Genomic DNA, 17413 nt, shown 5'->3' with positions numbered 1-17413 from the left:
GTCCGCCTTCTCTTCTGCACCAGTATTGTCTAGGCCAGATCCACTGAAGCCTTTCTTCCTTGAGGTTGATGCCTCCTCAGTAGGAGCCGGGGCCGTCCTTCTTCAAAAAAATGCTAAAGGAAAAAACGTCACTTGCGTTTTTTTCTCCAAAACTTTTTCTCCTCCTGAAAAAAACTATTCCATAGGAGATCGTGAGCTGTTGGCCATCAAGTTGGCACTTGAAGAGTGAAGACATCTCCTGGAAGGGTCCCTTCACCCTATCACTATCTACGCTGACCATAAAAATCTGTCCTATCTTCAGTCTGCCCAGCGTTTAAATCCTCGCCAGGCCAGGTGGTCATTGTTCTTTGCCCGCTTCAATTTTCAAATTCATTTTCGTCCTGCTAACAAGAATATCAGGGCTGATGCCTTATCACGTTCCACCGATGCTTCCGAGGCCGAGACCCTTCCTCAGCACATCATACCACCTGAGTGCCTGATCTCTTCTGCTCCTGCTTCTCTGGTGCTAGTTCCTCCAGGAAAAACGTATGTTCCTCCACGTCTTCGCCTCCAGACTCTCAAATGGGGTCATTCCTCCCATCTGGCTGTTCACGCCGGAATTAAAAAATCTTTACAGTTGATTTCCAGACACTACTGGTGGTCTTCCCTGGAAAAAGATGTGACTGATTTCATACGGGCCTGTACAGTATGTGCACGGGATAAAACTCCACGCCAAAAGCCTGCAGGTCTTCTCCACCCCCTGCCGATGCCTGAACAGCCATGGTCCCACATAGCCATGGATTTAATCACGGACCTTCCGTCATCTCATGGCAACACCGTCATTTGGGTGGTCGTTGATCGTTTTTCTAAAATGGCTCATTTTTCCCCGCTTCCTGGCCTTCCTTCTGTGCCACAATTGGCGAAGCAATTTTTTCTGCAGATATTTCGTCTCCACGGGCTTCCCACACATATCGTCTCTGAATGAGGCGTTCAATTTATCTAAAAAATTTTGGAGAGCACTCTGCACCCAATTAAAAATCAAATTAAATTTCTCATCCGCCTATCACCCTCAATCCAATGGACAAATGGAGAGGGTGAACCAAATTCTTGGTGACTACCTGCGACATTTTGTCTCCTCCCGTCAAGATGATTGGGTGGACCTGCTGCCCTGGGCCGAATTCTCGTACAATTTCAAGAATTCTGAGTCTTCCGCTAAGTCTCCATTTTTTGTAGTGTACGGCCGTCACCCACTGCCCCGCCCTCCCCATCCCCACTTCATCTGGAGTTCCTGCCGTAGATGAATTAACTCAGGACTTCTGAGTTATCTGGAAGGAGACTCAAAAGTCGCTCTCACTGGCCTCGTCTCGCATGAAGAGACATGCGGATAAAAAGAGAAGAACTCCTCCTGTCTTTGTCCCTAGTGACAAAGTATGGCTCTCCACCAAATACATTCAGTTCCGGGTCCCTAGCTACAAGCTGGGTCCTCATTACCTCGGGCCTTTTAAAATCAAAAATCAAATTAATTCTGTCTCCTACAGGCTCCATCTTACTTCCTCTCTTCGTATTCCTAACTCTTTCCATGTCTCCCTTCTCAAACCTCTCATACTTAACCGTTATTCCCCCAAGGTCACCGCTCCTGCTCCTGTCACTGGGTCCTCTGATGTCTTCTCGGTGAAAAAGATCCTCGCCTTCAAGGTCGTCCGAGGTAAAAAAAAAAAAATTATTGTGGATTGGGAGAATTGTGGACCCGAAGAGAGGTCTTGGAAACCCGAGGCTAACATCCTTGACAAGGAACTCATTCGTAAATTCTGGGGTTCCAAAAAGAGGGGGAGACCTAAGGGGGGGGGGTACTGTAACGCTGAGCGCTCCGGGTCCCGCTTCTCCCCCGGAGCGCTCGCAGTGTTACACTCCTGCTTGCAGCGCCCCGGTCAGACTCCCTGACCGGGAGCGCTGCTCTGTGTCTCTCGGTGGGGATGCGATCCCCGCGGCGGGACGTGCCCACCCGCGGGTCGCATCCCGTGTCACTCACTGGCCCCATCCTTCTGCTCAGTCCCGGCGCGCGCAGCCCCACTCTCTAGGGCGTGCGCGCGCCGGGTCTCTCAGATTTAAAGGGCCAGTGCACCATTAATTGTTGCCTGGCCCAATTAGTTCAATCACTCCCTACACTATAAAAACCCACTTCCCCTTCCTGTTCCTGCCGGATCTTGTTGCCTTGTGCCCTGAGAAAGCGTTATAGCGTGTTCCCTAGCCTTTGTATCCAGACCTTCTGCTGTTGCCCCTGACTACGAACCTTGCCGCCTGCCCTGACCTTCTGCTACATCTGACCTCGCCTCTGTCTAGTCCTTGTGTACCGCACCAGTCTCAGCTGCCAGAGAGGTCGAGTCGCTACTGGGGAACACGACCTGGTAGTTACCGCCGCAGCAAGTCCATCCCGCTTTGCGGCAGGCTCTGGTGAACACCAGTAACTACTTAGAACCGATTCCCCAGTACGACTCGCGCCATCGCCTCTCTGGCACAGAGGATCCACCTCCTGTGTCCTCACCAGCCGCCAGTCCGGATCCTGACAACGCTCCACAGGAAGTTCTTTTCTTTTTTCAATTTCTTTTCTGTCTGACCACAGTGCTCTCTGCTGAAGCCTCTGTCCATGTCAGGAACCGCCCAGAGCAGGGAAGGTTTGCTATGGGGATTGGCTCCTGCTCTGTACAGTTCTTAAAATGAACAGAGAAAAGAAATTCATAAAGAAAAGAACTTCCTCTGTAGCATACAGCAGCTGATAAGTACTGGAAGGATTAAGATTTTTTTTTTTTTATTGCCATTGCCAGAGTTCCCTTTTAATGGGATCATTTGGGACACTGTAATCATTCTGTCCTGGGTATTACCCCTTTTGATTATATTTGGGCCATTTATGAACCAGGTCCACAAGCATAATCATCTCTATCTCTATTTTATTTATTCACTTTTTTATTGATGGTATCGATTTAAATTTTTTTTAAACAAACATAAGTTGTCCAATTTCTTACATTCAACAGAATGGCTATATTTTGATAAAGCCTCCTTAATACTACAAGCTTTCAACATATATTCTGAAGCTAGAGTGCTCCTTTTTACCCTCAGATGTTCCACCAGACCTGGCTTGAAAAGGTAAATACTATATTGCATGAACAGTCGTAAAAACACATGGGAGATTCTGACACAAAATAAAAAATCTACATAGATAAATCGCCTTTAGGGTACGTTCACTCGGGCGGATTTATTTGCGGGTTTCCCGCTGCGTATTTGCAAGGGGGCGGGCTCTCCTTGGCTGTCCGCAGCAGATTTTCCGCGGAGGAATTTCGGCTGCGGAAAATCCGCCATTGAAGTCAGTAGGGTCTGCGGCGGATTGTCCGCGGCGGACAATCCGCCGCACACCCTACTGACTTCAATGAGGCTTGCAGCAGATTTTCCGCAGCGTAAATTCCGCTGCGGAAAATCTGCTGCGGACAGCTGAGAAGAGCCCACCCCCTTGCAAATACGCAGGAAACCTGCCTGTGTGAACGTACCCTAAATGGACCATGTTTTCTTTTTATTCTGTCAGTTTTTCTATGTTTCAGTAATGACCTATGCACATTACCAAATTTCCGCCCAAAATTTAATTGTGATGCAGCCTCCCATTGTCTTAAATAGGAATCTGCTTCACTGTGGAATTTTTGCAGCAGAATCTCTCCCATTGAAAGAATGAACATGGTAATTATTTTTGCCAAATTCCACCTTAAACCGCATTGCTGTCATAGCGCTGATTCATTCCGGTGATGCATGCTGCATACAGAATCTCTGCCCTGAGCCTTAACTTTATCATCAAAGTTCTTCTTTCTGATCCCAAACACATAGGAAAAAATATTTTGCAGCAGATCTATGGTATGTGTTCTGTCTTCTAGACATCCTTATCCAGCAGTTAGCCGCACTGTGCTGCACATATGGTAATCAATAGCAACTTTATCATTATTTTTTTTTCTATATTTTTTTTCCATTTTCTAATATATTTCATATGTAATTTTATATGTTTAAATTATGTTATATTATTTTGTCCCAGCCTACCAAAAGGGCCCTGTGGCTTAGACAGGGTTAAAGGGGTATTCCAGGAAAAAACTTTTTAATATATATCAACTGGCTCCAGAAAGTTAAACAGATTTGTAAATTACTTCTATTAAAAAATCTTAATCCTTTCAGTACTTATGAGCTTCTGAAGTTAAGGTTGTTCTTTTCTGTCTAAATCCTCTCTGGTGACACCTATCTCGGGAAACGCCCAGTTTAGAAGCAAATCCCCATAGCAAACCTCTTCTAAACTGGGCGTTTCCCGAGATAGGTGTCACCAGAGAGGATTTAGACAGAAAAGAACAACCTTAACTTCAGAAGCTCATAAGTACTGAAAGGATTAATATTTTTTAATAGAAGTAATTTTCAAATCTGTTTAACTTTCTGGAGCCAGTTGATATATAAAAAAATTTTTTTCCTGGAATACCCCTTTAATTTTTGATATTTTATATGTTCTGTAAGTAATTACATTCCAAGCATTTCCATACTATATGACATATTTTATTTCTACCACATCTGGGCAATTCCTCCCCACAAACACTTCAAAGTTATGAAAGGAACCTTACTGAAGACAGTTTAGTTTAGTATAATTATACCTAGCAGAATTGTATTGTTACTGATATTTTACTTTTAGTTTAAGTATATTGGGTATTGTGCACTACAGGTACCTCAGTGTAATTAAAGGGGTACTCTGGCCCTAATAAATCTTATCCCCTATACAAAGGATAGAGGATAAGATGTGTGATCGCGGGGGTACCGCCATCACGCCCCCTCCCATAGACTTGCATTGTAATTCTGTGCTCTTTAGGGGATGTGTCCTTACTCTGCACAACTCAGCTTCCTCTCTAAGTCTGCTCTGCAGTGCTGGGTCCATTCATCCAATCACTGCAGGTTGTCATGTTTGGTCGTGTGCGAGCTTGTGTCATGTGCAGGCACGTGTGGGCATGTGTCATGTGCAGGCACGTGTGGGCATGTGTCATGTGCAGGCTTTTGTCATGTGTTGTGTGTTCATGTGTTATGTGTGTTCATGTGTGAGCATCTGTGGGCATGTGTCATGTGTGTCCATGTATAATGTGTGTTCATGTGTTATGTGTGTTCATGTGTGAGCATCTGTGGGCATGTGTCATGTGTGTCCATGTATAATGTGTGTTCATGTGTTATGTGTGTTCATGTGTCCTGTGTTCATGTATAATGTGTGTTCATGTGTTATGTGTGTTCATGTGTCCTGTGTTCATGTGTTATGTGTGTCCATGTATAATGTGTGTTCATGTGTCATGTGTGTTCATGTGTTATGTGTGTTCATGTGTTATGTGTTCATGTGTCCTGTGTTCATGTGTTATGTGTGTTCATGTGCCCTGTGTTCATGTGTCCTGTGTTCATGTGTTATGTGTGTTCGTGTGTTATGTGTGTTCATGTGTTATGTGTGGGCATCTGCAGGTATGTGTTATGTGTGTTCATGTGTTATGTGTGGGCATCTGCAGGTATGTGTTATGTGTGTTCATGTGTTATGTGTGTTCATGTGTTATGTGTGTTCATGTGTTATGTGTGTCCATGTATAATGTATCCTTACTCTGCACAACTCAGCTTCCTCTCTAAGTCTGCTCTGCAGTGCTGGGTCCATTCATCCAATCACTGCAGGTTGTCATGTTTGGTCGTGTGCGAGCTTGTGTCATGTGCAGGCACGTGTGGGCATGTGTCATGTGCAGGCACGTGTGGGCATGTGTCATGTGCAGGCTTTTGTCATGTGTTGTGTGTTCATGTGTTATGTGTGTTCATGTGTGAGCATCTGTGGGCATGTGTCATGTGTGTCCATGTATAATGTGTGTTCATGTGTTATGTGTGTTCATGTGTGAGCATCTGTGGGCATGTGTCATGTGTGTCCATGTATAATGTGTGTTCATGTGTTATGTGTGTTCATGTGTCCTGTGTTCATGTATAATGTGTGTTCATGTGTTATGTGTGTTCATGTGTCCTGTGTTCATGTGTTATGTGTGTCCATGTGTTATGTGTGTCCATGTATAATGTGTGTTCATGTGTCATGTGTGTTCATGTGTTATGTGTGTTCATGTGTTATGTGTTCATGTGTCCTGTGTTCATGTGTTATGTGTGTTCATGTGCCCTGTGTTCATGTGTCCTGTGTTCATGTGTTATGTGTGTTCGTGTGTTATGTGTGTGCATGTGTTATGTGTGGGCATCTGCAGGTATGTGTTATGTGTGTTCATGTGTTATGTGTGGGCATCTGCAGGTATGTGTTATGTGTGTTCATGTGTTATGTGTGTTCATGTGTTATGTGTGTTCATGTGTTATGTGTGTCCATGTATAATGTGTGTTCATGTGTCATGTGTGTTCATGTGTTATGTGTGTTCATGTGTCCTGTGTTCATGTGTTATGTGTGTTCATGTGTCCTGTGTTCATGTGTCCTGTGTTATGTGTGTTCATGTGTGTTCATGTGTTATGTGTGTTCATGTGTCCTGTGTTCATGTGTTATGTGTGTTCATGTGTCCTGTGTGTTCATGTGTCCTGTGTTCATGTGTCCTGTGTTATGTGTGTTCATGTGTTATGTGTGTTCATGTGTCCTGTGTTCATGTGTCCTGTGTTATGTGTGTTCATGTGTTATGTGTGTTCATGTGTCCTGTGTTCATGTGTCCTGGTGTTATCTGTGTTCATGTGTCATGTGTGTTCATGTGTCCTGTGTTCATGTGTTATGTGTGTTCATGTGTCCTGTGTTCATGTGCTATGTGTGTTCATGTGTCCTGTGTTCATGTGTTATGTGTGTCCAAGTGTCCTGTGTTCATGTGTCCATGTGTGTTCATGTGTTTTGTGTGGGCATCTGCAGGTATGTGTGTTCATGTGTTATGTGTGTTCATGTGTCATGTGTGGGCATCTGCAGGTATGTGTTATGTGTGTTCATGTGTTATGTGTGTTCATGTGTCCTGTGTTCATGTTTTATGTGTGTTCATGTGTCCTGTGTGTTCATGTGTCCTGTGTTATGTGTGTTCACGTGTTATGTGTGTTCATGTGTCCTGTGTTCATGTATCCTGTGTTCATGTGTTATGTGTGTTCATGTGTCCTGTGTTATGTGTGTTCATGTGTTATGTGTGTTCATGTGTCCTGTGTTCATGTGTTATGTGTGTTCATGTGTCATGTGTGTTCATGTGTTATGTGTGTTCATGTGTCCTGTGTTCATGTGTTATGTGTGTTCATGTGTTTTGTGTGGGCATCTGCAGGTATGTGTGTTCATGTGTTATGTGTGTTCATGTGTTATGTGTGTCCATGTGTCCTGTGTTCATGTGTTATGTGTGTTCATGTGTTTTGTGTGGGCATCTGCAGGTATGTTATGTGTGTTCATGTGTTATGTGTGTTCATGTGTTATGTGTGTTCATGTGTTATGTGTGTCCATGTGTCCTGTGTTCACGTGTTATGTTTGTTCATGTGTCATGTGTGTTCATGTGTTATGTGTGGGTGGGCATGTGTTATGGTATTTATTAACGTTTGATATATGTTAATGGTGAATTGTGCACAAAAACAATGACATAAAATAAATAAAAAGCTGTTTGGAATCGATGGGACTAAACTATTATAAAAAGACACGAGATCCTGTATTTTGTCACAGAATGTTTTTTTTTGTAAATCCATTTTGAAATGATTTTTCAAATAAAAGGTTTGTAGTTCTACTTGAGACCTGCAGAGGGTGCAGCATCCAAAGCTACGGAATTTCAAACATGGCTAGACAGTTAAATGCATATAACCAAAGCAACAAAAAAAAAGACAAAAAACAAACTGAAAAATGGAATGACCCACTGGAGCACCCGTCCTCGGTTTTTCCGGAAGGTGACGTCAAAGCTTTTCCACGGCTTGCTCCGCCCCCTCTGGCGGGTTCTTACTGTCAATCACGTAACGTCATCAGGATGGTGACTGCTGATTGGCTCTCTTAAGCAAAATTGTCCCCTCATTGGCAACCAAGATGGCGGGGGCTGTTTTTGTCCTGTGAATTAGGCCGTCGAGCGCCGCCGTGCGGTTGCGTCGCACTCAGGCTTCCTATACTACCTTAGGACTGGCATGTGGCCTGTGTGAGTTTCGGCGGAGACCGAGATAAATGTGGCCTGTGCTCGCCGCGCACTGATATACGGGAGGCAGCGGCCCTGAGTAGACGCACGGGGCGGCCTGGACGGGCTGTCACAGCTGGTGAGTGTTGTGCGGCCTGCGCGGTGAGTGTGTGTGTCTCCGCCCGTGTGTTGTCACAACGTGGGCCGGGGGCGCTGTGCCGTGTAAGCCGCGTGTGTGACATTGGGTTTATGAATAGTTGGGTAGTAGAAGGCTTCTCTCCCCTATTATCTGCCTTTGTGGTCATGTGCCATAGCTATGAAAAGGCGCACGGGCTGTAATAACTTTGGGGCATATTCAGACTCGCCTGAGAACGCACAAGGGCAGGAGCTCCTGTTGTCTGTGTGTGGAAGATGTCCGAAGTGTGAGATGTGTCTTGGATGCGCCCCGTGTTTGTGACAATTGGTCGGTGTTTCCCAACCAGGGCGCCTCCAGCTGTTGCAAAACTACAACTCCCAGCATGCCCGGACAGCCGAAGGCTGTCCGGGCATGCTTGGAGTTGTAGTTTTGCAACAGCTGGAGGCACCCTGGATGGGAAATGCTGCATTTGGTAAATGTGGCAATTTTATAAATCCCTAACTACAGCACAATTCTGGCTAGGAAATCCTATACACAATGATAAGTTTTACAAATGTCTTCACATGAAACTCATTGCAACAAACACCCGCAAGAAAATGCTTTAATAAATCCATTATCTGTGGAGGGGCTCCTGCTCTTTACTGTGTCCTGCTAGCAATGCAGTAGTTTAGAAACCTGTTCACACTGCTGTCACGGCTTGTGAGATTACAGGACAGATGCAGCCGATCCTTTGTTTGATGACCCTGAACAAAGTGTGTGTGTGTGTGTGTGTGAGAATATATATATAAAATGTGGCTCAAGTCTTGCAGGAATTCACGGGAACGGAGTTCCTGCACTTTTCCCAGTGCAGGAACACCGTCCCCATTAGCAGGAGTCCTACAGGACCAGCCCTTGAGTAGTTGACCCCTATCTATCTGTGTGTGTGTGTGTGTGTGTGTGTATGTATATATGTATTACACACACGTTATTAAAAAGACTACATATTAGGGATCAACCGATTATCGGTTTGGCCGATATTCACGATTTTGGACGTTATCGGTATCGGCAATTACCTTGCCGATAATGCCGCACCTCACCAACCAGAGACTGCCTCTGCCGCTGCCCCATTCCGTGTTTTATAATTACCTGTTCCCGGGGTCCACGCTATTTCTGGCTCCTGCGCGTCCTGTTACGCTGTGCGCTGCGCAGTGACAAGTGACGTCCTCAACGCGACATCACCGTCAGTGCGCACAGTGACAGCTCAGGAGGATGCTGCAGGAGCCAGAAGAAGCGCGGACACCAGGCCCCGGGAACAGGTAATTATAAAACCGGGAATGGGGGAGGCAATGGGGCAGCAGCGGCGGTCTCTGGCCAGGGCGGTGCGGTTGTGTGTGGGGGGGGGGGGGGGGGTTGCGGTGGCGGGACTCAGGACAGGCAGTGGGAGAGAAGCGGGTGGCAGTAGCGGTCTCTGGCCCCCGCAAAAGCCGCTGCGGTTGATTGATTTAAAGCGCCCGCTTTAAATCAATGATCTGCAGCGGTGTCGCTGAGGGGGATAAATAGCCGTTAACTTATACCGATATTCCCGTATAAGTTATCGGCCCTAACCTCCACAGAGTATCTGTATCGGCTCTAAAAGAAAACTATATCGGTCGATCCCTACTACATATACGATTTTATTGGTTTCTTGGCTGTATTCCATTAAGCAACGTATAAGAGCAAAAAGGTGACAGACAGACATGACAGGGGGTGTATCCAGACCTGAAGTGCAAATTTATCTGTAAATGACCATCTCCTTGATATACCCCTTCCTTGTTGGTCACCCTCCCTCTGTTATACGGTGGTTTCTCAACACACAATGACCCAGACATATGATAGTTATAACATATGATGGGCTCTGAGAGCCTATTGTATAAATACAGCATCGATTTGCGATGCCTGTGAATGTTGGGGTTATCCGGCTGCACTGACCGCATAATTTGCCCTGTTACGCCATGCAGACACTTGCGTCACTCGCGTGTCCCTGGCTGCTTATGCTGGGTTTACATATATGCATTTTCTGGCATTTTTTTCCGTCCGGCACTAGAGGGAAACCGATGCTAGAACTGTTCCCATTAATTTGAAAGGGACAGTTCACATTAGATTGGTTGGACTGGCTGGACCGGCATTGGACAGGGGACACATCTTGCTGCATTCCTGTCCTGACGTTCATAAAAAATGGACACCGTATGCTACAAAATGCTTCTCGGTTGCGTTGAGATTTAGGTTGGGTTTACTTATGCCGGACACATGTAATCATGGCCTTAGCTTCTCAGTGCCGCCCCCTCTGCCATTTCCAATAAGCCTGCAGCTCCATTCTGCAAATCTCACGTTCTACTACATCCAAAAGATGCTTTATTAGACTGACATCTGGTGACTATGGCAGCCATTGGAATACAGTAACCTCATTGTCATGTTCAAGAACCAGTGTGAAAAGATGTGAGCTTTGTGACATGGTGCCTTATCCTGTTGGAAGAAGATGGCTACACTGTAGCCAAACGGATGGACATGGTCAGCAACAATACTCGACTAGGCTGTCGCTTGCACATTACACCACCAGCCTGAACCTTTGATACAAGGCAGGATAGATCTTTACTTTCATGTTGTTTACACCAGATATATTGTAGTTTGTTTCCTGTTCTTACCTGACAGCAGTAACTTATACCTCCAAGCGCAAGCATTTTACCTGTAGGAGGTGTGATAACCCCATACCGGATCATTATCCGTATGCCGACTGCAACATCTGCAGGCCAAACCCTACGGATACGGATGAACCGACAGACGTCGTGTTATGGGTGCAAGATTCTTTCAAGAAGCTTGAGGATAAATTGTCCCTTCCTAGGTCTTGGGCTAAAAGGGCTAGAAAGGATACTTCTGTGGGAGAGGAGTTTACAGACTTGGACGAGGCTTACCCCTCTACTGGTTCCGAGGAGGAAAGATCTTCCTCACGTACCCTCTTCCCGACCGAACATATCCAGAAACTGATTAAATTAGTTCAGACTGAGGGTCTGACCGAAGAGGAAGGTCTATCTACCTCTAAGGGACCCAGGGTGTTCTCATTTGATGAACCCAAGAAGACCCTCATGAATAGGGAATTAAAAAATCCTGAAACAGCTAATTCTTGCGAAGATATTTCGCACCTTTTATCCCTTTTCTGAAGACAAAATTTCTGCCTGGCTGGAGCCTCCTACTGTGGACTTCGCTGTGTCCAGATTGTCCAAGAGGACTTTATTACCTGCAGAAGATGGTTCCAACTTAAAAGATCCCATGGACAGGAGAATTGAAAACACTCTGAAGAGAGCGTATTCTTCTGCAGCTGGATCCAACATGGTAGCTGCCGCTACACACAAAGTTACCAGGACCTTGAAGGAATGGCTGTCCAAGGCCCAGGACAATATTGATTCGGGTGTCAAGAGGGATGACTGAATAACTTTAAGAAGGGAGGTGATAACACCTCAAAGTCCCAGCTCTGCAATCTAGAGTTCTCTCGAGGATGCTTATTTGGTCCTCAGCTAGATGACATTATGGAGGGAGTTTCTGACCGCAAAGGCAAGTCTTTACCCCAGCCGAAGCCTGCTCGTAAGAGTTTCAAGACCCGGGAATATTCACCCCCAAGATCAAGACGTGGTGGTTGCCAGGGGTCACGAGAGGTACCGGAGTGTCCAGAGATTCCACCAAGAAACCAGACTTTTGACGGGTCGCATCTTCCTGTAAGGGGAAGTCTCATTTATTTTAATTTTTTTCAGGCTTGGGAGGAGCTTATAGAGGACCGGTGGGTCCTTTCTTTAATTTCATACTCAGGGGTGTGGAAATTTAAAAAAAAAAACTACTTGTCCAAGGGACTAAAGCTGAACACAATCTACTTGTCCCTCAAGAAAATCTACTTGTCCTGGTAGATAAAATAATTTCAACCAAAATAGTCTGATTTCTCCCCCCCCCCCCCCCTAGACCACCAGGGATGGATATAAGATTCCTTTAGACACTGCTGACAGCGGTGATCTAATGGGTTAATAGGCGATCAGCATGACAGGATATTAGCGGGGGGAGAGCTGTAGCTAGATCCTTATACGCCTGAGACAAGCCCAGAAAAGTCTAGATGTAACTTTTTGATCACTTTATAAAAAATTTCTAATATGAAGTGACCAAAAATGAGCAATTCTGGACTATTTACATTTACACCGTTCACCGTACGGTTTAATTAACATCATATTTTAATAGTCTGGACATTTCCACATGCAGCGATATCACTTATGTTTATTTTTGTACATTATTTTTATATAAAGAAAATTGGAAACTTTTATTAGGAAAGGGGCTTATTCACATATATAGGCACTTTTTAAAATATTTTAATCACTATTTTTCAGTCTCAATAGGGACTTATGTGTTACTGGGGGGGTTCTGCTTCTCCAGTTTATGTGCTGCATTTTGTGTCAGAAAATGCTGGAAGTTGCATTTAGTTAGTAGATAACTACAACTCCCAGCATGCCCTGATACAGCCTATGGTTGTGTGGGTGTTGCAGCATGTTGCACTGTATAGTAAAGTTAAGGTTATTGTGTAACATGCTGGGAGTTGTAGTTTTGGTTCGTGTCAGCTGCAGAGCCATAGGATGTGTCAAGGAATACTGGGAATTACAGTTAGTAACTAAAACACCCAGCATGCCCTGATGCAGCCTATAGCTCTGCAGCTGACCCGAACCAAAACTACAACTCCCAGCATGTTGCACTTTATAGTTCTACAGTTTAGGTTATGGTCCAACATGCTGGGAGTTGTAGTTTTGGTTCGGGCGTGTTTGTGTGCATCCGTGGGGCTCTTGGTTGGCGGGTGAGTATGAAGGGGGTGGGATTCTGGGGGTGCGATTTAGTGCGGGTGCCACTAAAAATAAATAAAATTAGATGGTACAACTGACCTAATGCCCGACATGACAGTCCGCTCCTATACAAAACATTCATGCATACACATATCATACATGCACCAGCCACTGCCCCCATATACATACACACACACACCTGCCACTGCCCCCCCCCACATCATACATTACATACACTCACATCATACATACACCCGCCACTGCCCCCCCACATCATACATTACATACACACATATACACACATCATACATACACCTGCCGCTGCCCACCCCACATCATACATCACATACATACACATCACACTTAGACATTATACACACATCATACATGACATACACATCACACAGACATCATACACACATACACTCACACCATACATATCCACCAGTGTTTCCCAACCAGGGTGCCTCCAGCTGTTGCAAAACTACAACTCCCAGCATGCCCAGGGCTGGAGGCACCCTGGTTGGGAAACACTGATATACACCATACATATGCACACATCATACATACACCTGCCGCCCCATCATACATTACATACACACATCACACATACACTCACACCATACATATACAACCACCCTTCCTGCCGCCGCCTGTATTCTCGGTCTCCTCACCTGAGCCGCCATGAGAGGACATCAGAGCTGTAGTCCCGGCCGGTGTGAGGTGAGATTTCCGTCCTCCCCCCCCCCCCCCCCCCCCTCCGTCCTCCCCCCGCTCTGTGTTTTCCCCGTGCAAACATGCAACCGCCCTGTGGTGGTGGATTAGATCCTGTCTAGACAGAGCAGGGGAGGGGGAGGGATAGAGCTGTGTGCGGGGGAGGGAGCTGTGCACGGAGCTGTCTACATCCTCTCTCTCCCCCTGCTGTGTCTTCTGAGCTGCGTCCTTCATCCTCCGGGAGGGGAGATAAGGGGGCTCTGCAGTCAGCTGGAGGCCGCCGCCCCCTCCATACACTCTGAGCCCGGTGTGAGGTGCAGACTTCCATCCGCTCCTGCTCCTCACACCGACATTAAAGAAAAATAAGGGGGAGGTCTGTCTGTCCCTGCCCGATACAGGGCTAAATCTATAAACAATTCACCTGCCCGGCACCCAAAACTACTTGTCCCGGGCGTCGGGCTATAGGATTTCCACATCCCTGCATACTGGTACCTACCTCATCTCCATCAGTGCCCTGGAGAGAGAGAGAGAGGTAGTAATATCTCCCCAGTTGAGTTCTCCAAGGAGAGATACTGGAGGAGTCTATTCTGGGACTTCTAGCCCTGAGGGCAGTAGAACCAGTATCCCACCCCTCCGAAGTAGGGGGGGGGGGTGTATTCGCCCGTTTTCCTAGTTCCCAAGCCATCAGGCAAGTTCAGGTTACTAATAGATCTCTGGTATCTAAACCAGTTCATTGCAAAGAAAAAATTCAGAATGGAGACAATCCGTACAGTGAAGACACTACTTCAGACGGGAGATTTTCTTGCATCCTTAGACCTAAAGGATGCATATTTTCACATCCCAATTCATCCTTCTTTCAGGAAATAGCTGAGGATTGCAGTGTGGGTTCAAGGAAGCCTGTTGCATCTTCAGTTCAGAGTCCTTCCATTCAGAATTTCCACAGCTCCCTTCGTCTTTACGAAGGTCGTTTCCGCCATAATGGCACATCTTCGGGTGGAAGGAATAAGAATTCCATACCTGGACGACTGGCTGGTATTAGCAGAATCAAGAGTTATTGGAGAACCATGTTCAAATAACTCTTGAATTGTTCAATCGTCTAGGCTGGATAGTAAATAAAGTGTGTCATCTTGTTCCATCCACAAGAGGATCCTTGTTTTGGTTACAAGATAGACACGATTCAGATGACCCTACACTTGTCGCGAGATGAGGAACTGTCTATTAGTGGCTGTGAGGCATCTACTCAGACTTCACCAGGTTTCAATAAGGTCCCTCATGAAAGTTCTGGGTCTAATGTCCTCCTCTCTAGAGGCTGTTCCTTGGGCCCTCTGGCACCTGAGACACCTGCAGACTGCAGTGGAACCGATCTCTTTCCAGCCTAGACACCAAGATGAGATTGTCAGTCCGAAGCTCCCTAACCTGGTGGACTCTCCTACAAGATGGTACGCAATTTGAGGAGCCAGATTGGATCATACTTACCACAGATGATTCAGGCGTCGGTTGGGGAGCCCACATGCTTCAAAAATCAGTTCAAGGAACTTGGAAGCAGGCAGAAAGGATGTCATCCAATGCCAGAAAATTGAGGGTGATCTATCTAGCCTTATGTCACTTTGCCCCCTGTCTCAAAGGCAAAGCAGTAAAGGTCAGGATGGACAACATAACGTCCATATACAACATCGACAAACAGGGAGGCACAAGATCTCAGATCCTACTCAGGGAAGTAGAGAAGATCATGTCTTGGGAAGAGAACTATGTATCAAGGATATCAGCACTTCAAATAAAGGGCAGACACAATGTGCTAGCAGACGGTCTGTCCAGAGACATTGTACTACCAGGGGAATGGTCCCTAGACCCGTTAATTTTTTTTCAGAAACTAACAGAGATGTGGGGCTTGCCGCAAGTGGATCTCATACAATACAGGAACAATACAAAACTAGAAAAATTCTGCTCCCTGTATCTGACGGACAACCCTCTAGCAGTCAATGCCATGCCATGACCATTCCTTGGACATTCAGCCTAGCATATGTGTTCCCTCCTGTGCCCATGATTCCCAAAGTATTAAGGAAAATCAAACAGGATCAGGCCTCAGTAATCGCAATAGTTCCATTCTGGCCCAAAGATCCTGGTTTCCCCTGCTCATGAATGAGTCAGGGAATATATTGGACTCTTCCTCTGAAATTTAGTGACTCAAGAAACATGGTTCTGTCACAGTCTCAGATCTTACAATCTGACAGCCTGGAGGTTGATCGCACCCTTTTGTTGGCCAAGGGCTATTCAGAAAGAGTTTTGGACACTTTAGCCTGCTTAAGGAGTAGGGCTACTAACCAAGCCTATATAAGAATAATTTTTCTAGCTTTTTCAATCCAAAGGCATCGATCCCTTCTAATCCTGAAATTTTGGAATTTCTTCAAGATGAGTTTGAGAAGGGCCTATCACCAAGTACACTTAAGGTACAGGTCTCAGCCCTGTTTTTCAAAGAAGACTTTTACCCATTCCTGAATTCAAGGGCTTCATTAGAGCAGTTTCTCGTTTAAGACCCGGGATCTTAAGACCTGTTTCTCCGTGGGACTTACCTCTAGTCCTAAGAAAGTTCTCGGATCATCCATTCGAACCCATTCAGGACATTAATCTGAAATTACTTTCTTTAAAAACAGCGTTTTTATTGGCCATAACTTCTGCTAAGAGGGTAGGTGAGTTACAAGTCCTCTCTTCTAGGGAGCCTTATACCATCTTTCTCGAGGACAAGGTCCTGCTGAGATTTCTCCCTACCGTTCTTCCTAAATGTGCTTCTTTTCAGAACACAGTTATTGCCTTACCTATGCTTCCTGTTGACCAGCTACTTAAAAATCTAGATGTAGTTCGCCGTTTGAGAACTTACCTTAACAGGGCTTCTACATTTCGGAAAGAAGAAAAAGTTTTTGTTTTATTTCAGGGTCCATCTAGAGGTAAAAAAAAAGCTTCTAAACCTATCATATCTAGATGGATCTGTGACTACATTTTTGTTATACTTTAGAGGGATTAGATCCTTCACCTTTTACTCTACTAGATCAGTGGGGTCCTCTTGGGGTGAAAGATCAGTTCCCGTAGAACAAATTAGCTTATCTGCTACCTGGTCTACTCCTGTTAAATTTTTTCGTTATTACAGGATGCAGACCAGGCTTTCCTCTCAAGAGTTTTGCAAACTCTGTTATTAATATCTCTAAGCATTGAGGCCCTCCCTATGGGGTATTCTCCTTGCTATATCCCCACATTGTGCTGCTGAATGTGGTGCTAGGGAAGATTTGATTTGATTTATAATCTGTTTTCCCTTAGTCTCATCAGCAGCACAAATCTCCTTCCCTAGTGTTTATTTCTTCTTTTTCTTCTTTATAATTACTCTGCATATCACTGTAAGTACACCCATTATTTGGGCTGTATGGGAGAAGCCATGTTTTATTTGTCACTTAAAATTCCTGCTTCCCGTGGGCGCACAGGGGCGTGAGGACCCCCCCCCCCCCCCCAATATTGTGCTGCTGAGGAGACTAAGGGATACCGGATAATCAATCAAATCTTCATCCTAAAAATCCCCTAAGGGAACTAATAGCGTGAACCAAGAAAATAAAAAGTTCAATAAATGTTTAAAAAACACAAATTAACCCCTTCCATAT

General features: G+C 45.4%; 1 protein-coding gene and 1 long non-coding RNA gene across 3 annotated transcripts in view; one reads left to right on the top strand and one right to left on the bottom strand.

Annotated features, from left to right (window-relative positions):
* The window catches only part of LOC130369160 (uncharacterized), a 135701-nt gene that overhangs the window by 36280 nt on the left and 82008 nt on the right, over positions 1-17413 (bottom strand). The window lies entirely within an intron of this gene.
* The window catches only part of SCAF11 (SR-related CTD associated factor 11), a 115760-nt gene continuing 106173 nt past the window's right edge, over positions 7827-17413 (top strand). Inside the window, exon 1 of one of the 2 annotated variants that reach the window (XM_056573986.1) lies at positions 7827-8235. The gene's annotated coding sequence lies outside the window, so the exon portion shown is untranslated. The remainder of the gene's footprint in view (positions 8236-17413) is intronic. The other variant, XM_056573985.1, reaches the window with a different exon arrangement.

This window comes from Hyla sarda, chromosome 4 (assembly GCF_029499605.1).
Source record: "Hyla sarda isolate aHylSar1 chromosome 4, aHylSar1.hap1, whole genome shotgun sequence".
Lineage (NCBI taxonomy): Eukaryota > Metazoa > Chordata > Amphibia > Anura > Hylidae > Hyla > Hyla sarda.
Note: the sequence above shows the minus strand (reverse complement) of the source record. Positions and strands in the feature narration are given on the sequence as shown.